The sequence below is a fragment of the Branchiostoma belcheri genome, unplaced genomic scaffold (assembly GCF_001625305.1).
Source record: "Branchiostoma belcheri isolate BF01 breed outbred unplaced genomic scaffold, Haploidv18h27 scaffold70, whole genome shotgun sequence".
Classification (NCBI taxonomy): Eukaryota; Metazoa; Chordata; class Leptocardii; order Amphioxiformes; family Branchiostomatidae; genus Branchiostoma; species Branchiostoma belcheri.
The window spans coordinates 1,720,920-1,724,667 of NW_017804354.1; the positions used below are offsets into that span (position 1 = coordinate 1,720,920).

The 3,748-nt window shown below is 41.8% G+C and overlaps 1 pseudogene; it reads right to left on the reverse strand.

Moving 5' to 3' along the window:
* The window catches only part of LOC109484846, a 5,450-nt pseudogene extending 2,881 nt beyond the window's left edge, over positions 1–2,569 (reverse strand).
* Between the last annotated feature and the right edge of the window lie 1,179 nt (positions 2,570–3,748).

Consider the following 3,748-nt stretch of genomic DNA (forward strand, 5'->3'; position numbering starts at 1 on the left):
CATAGTACACAATCACACACATGTACATACAAAAACACACACATATACATACATGCACACAAACACACACATACAAACACGCATACATGCATACATGCACATGCACGACACACACACACACACACACACACACACACAAAAAGAGTGCCTTTCCCAAGGAAACAGGGTCGGTGACTTGGCAGGATTCGAACCCCAGACCTGTTGGTTCTAATGCCCAGACGTAATAAGCTACACAGCCCCACATTGCATTTCTTTACAATCCAGTTAAAACTGCTGTTTTTCTATACCATTCCACGTCCTCCAAAAAAATTATGTCACTTTGCCTGATGCAGCATGACGTACTTGTACTAGTACGTGGCGAGGATCGAGCGTATGTTAGGTTTCGCCCCCCTCCCCCTTTAATTCAACGATATTCACATCCCGGAAATGTCTACAAATTATCATCCTACTGCGGTTCTTTTTCCACAGAAATGGTCTTAAACTATTACAAGCAACATTAGAATATTTTTCTGCCCGTTTCTAAGCCTTACCTGCTTCCTATGATGGTTTTTCTCTTCACGTAAACCTCGGGCAGCTTTGTCCTTCCTTCGTCTTGTGAGGTCAGAGGTGAATTCCAAGTGGGTCAAAGGTGAAGTTGTCGACCTGATTACCCATGTAGTACATTTGATGTCAGTTGGCACGTTACGTTTTCCTCATAATGTCAACGTTCTGCGTTTCAAACCCACCACTTTAACAACGTAACAAGCGTCTGACTTTTGTTTCTGATCTACTTTTAAAAGAGGTATATTAAGGGAATGAATGTCAAGCCAAACTGTTTGGTCTGAATCTTGATTTCTGTGATTTATGATCAACTCACCACCTCTGACAATATTCCATCCAAGGAAAAAAGGCAACACAGAAGGAAACATAATGTTCAAGGTACAAAACTATTTAATCATTTAGGTGGAAAATGTATGTAGATCTAGAAAAAAATACAAAACTGGAAATTAACTTGTATACAACCTATCGTCTACCTTTTCAATGGCGTAAAATAACTTCCTACTTTGGAAACTGAAGTACATCAGTCATTTTATACTGATACAAATCAATACTATTAGCTTTTGGGTTTATTTATACAAATCCTAGTAGTTGAAAGAGTTATACAATTATATCACAAGATACTATATCACAAGATATAATTGTGTTTGTAGGACATATAGGCAAACAATTCGTGGCAGGAACTACTAGTAGATACACAGGAAATCTAAGCTCGTACACACACACAACACTAACGTCTACACTCCAACTACTGTGTAAAAACACAGCACTGATGTCTACCTTTCAGCTTCAACTACTGTGTACAATCACTTACCGATGTTAATTACTGATTATGTATATGTACATAACACTTACTATTCTCACTCTACAATTCTAGATAGCTAGAACAGATTTTCATATCACATATTACAACAAAGTATATGGGCTACTAAGCGAAACTAAGACTTATTCGTGTAACTAAATCATAGCCATAACTTAATTAGATTTTAAAGTGAACAAGTATAGGGCTTTCTCGTGGGAAAACCTTTGCCTACTTGCAAACATCATGAATTCTTACAGAATATTCAGCCTAAATCTTAATGAACATAACTGTCATATACCCTTAAGATTCGTTTCAAAATATTAAGTAGTAAAAACTGTAGTTAACAGCAGACTGTGCGTCCTAAATGTCACTACGAGATGGTCACAGTTGCAGACTTGGTGCCTCTGTATGAATTTTCATATGTCGAGTTAGGGAAGTCTTAGAGGCTGCAGAATAGCTACACTGGTCACACTTGTAGGGTTTTTGTCCTGTATGGGTTCTCATATGTTGGGATAGGTGAAACTTTTTAGCTGTCCTGTACCCACACTCCCCACACATGTAGGGTTTCTCACCGGTGTGTTTTGTGAGATGATCGTCTAAATGAGACTTCCGTGCTGCAGAATAGTCACACAGGTCACACTTGTAGGGCTTTTCTCCTGTATGGGTTCTCATATGTCGGGATAAGTGAGACCTGTCAGCTGTCCTGTATCCACACTCCCCACACATGTAGGGTTTCTCACCGGTGTGTTTTGCTACATGTTCCTCTAAGTGAGATTTCCGTGCTGCAGAATAGTCACACTGGTCACACTTGTAGGGTTTTTCTCCTGTATGGGTTCTCATATGTTGGGTTAGAGCAGACTTGTTAGCTGCCCTGTACCCACACTCCCCGCACATCTAGGGTTTGTCACCGGTGTGTTTTGCTTTATGTCCATCTAATTTACCTTTCTGTATTGCAGAATAGTCACACAGGTCACACTTGTAGGGTTTTTCTCCTGTATGGGTTCTCAAATGTCGGGATAAGTGAGACTTTTGAGTTGCCCTATACCCACACTCCCCACACATGTAGGGTTTCTCACCGGTGTGTTTTGCTAGATGTTGGTCCAAACTGATTTTCTGTGCAGCAGAATAGTCACACTGGTCACACTTGTATGGTTTTTCTCCAGTATGGGTTCTCATATGTCGGGATAATTTAGACTTGTAAGCCGCCCTGTACCCACACTCCCCACACATGTAGGGTTTCTCACCAGCGTTATCCAAGTTGACGTGTGCTGCCGCCTGGTCTTCAGCATTGCTTGTTTTGCTGTCACAGTCAACCTGGGAAACCCCGGTGGGAGACCCATCACAGCAGTTCTGACCAACTCCGGTGGGAGACCCGTGTCCTGTGGTTGCCATGTTCAGCTTAAAATGAGAAAATGGAGAAATCATGACGATGCAGCGTAAATGATATAAATGCTAGATTGGAAATTTCCAGAAAACAATTGTATTTTCTCAATCAGGCTATAAGTATAACGTTATACAACTTTAACGTAATTCATGACAACCAAATAAATGATACAAGCTGTCGCGACCCTTAAATCAGGCTCATTTGCTGTTTGACCCAATACATGTACACATGCAGACATAAACACACATAAACACACACACACACACACATTCACACACACACACATACACACACACACACACACACACACACACATAAACAGGCAAAAATACACAGTCCCCCCCACACATACAAAAACACACACACACACACACACACACACACACACACACACACACACACACACACACACACTCACACACACACACGCACTCACACATACAAACACACACACACATTCACACATGCACAAACACATACACACACATGCACACACACACACACACACATACACACATGCACACACACATTCACACACACACACACACACACACACACACACACACACAGACACAGACTCCCAGACACAGGGTCGGTGACTTGTCAGGATTCGAACCCCAGACCTCTTGGTTCTAAGCCGATTAATGCCTAGCCGAAATACGCTAGAGAACCCCGCATTGCGTTTGTTTACAATCCAGTTAAAATTGCTGTTTTTCTATACCATTCCACGTCCTCCAAAAAAATGTCACTTTGCCTGATGCAGCATGACGTACTTGTACTAGTACGTGGCGAGGTTCGAACGTAAGTTAGGTTTCGCCCCCCTCCCCCTTTAATTCAACAAATTATCATCCTACTGCGGTTCTTCTTCCACAGAAATGGTCTTAAACTATTCGCCTCAACATTAGAATACTTTTCTGTCCGTTTCTAAGCCTTACCTGCTTCCTATGACGGTTTTCTCTTCACGTAAACCGAACTCGGGCAGCTTTGGGTCACCCAGCTTTGTCCTTCCTTCGTCTCGTGAGGTC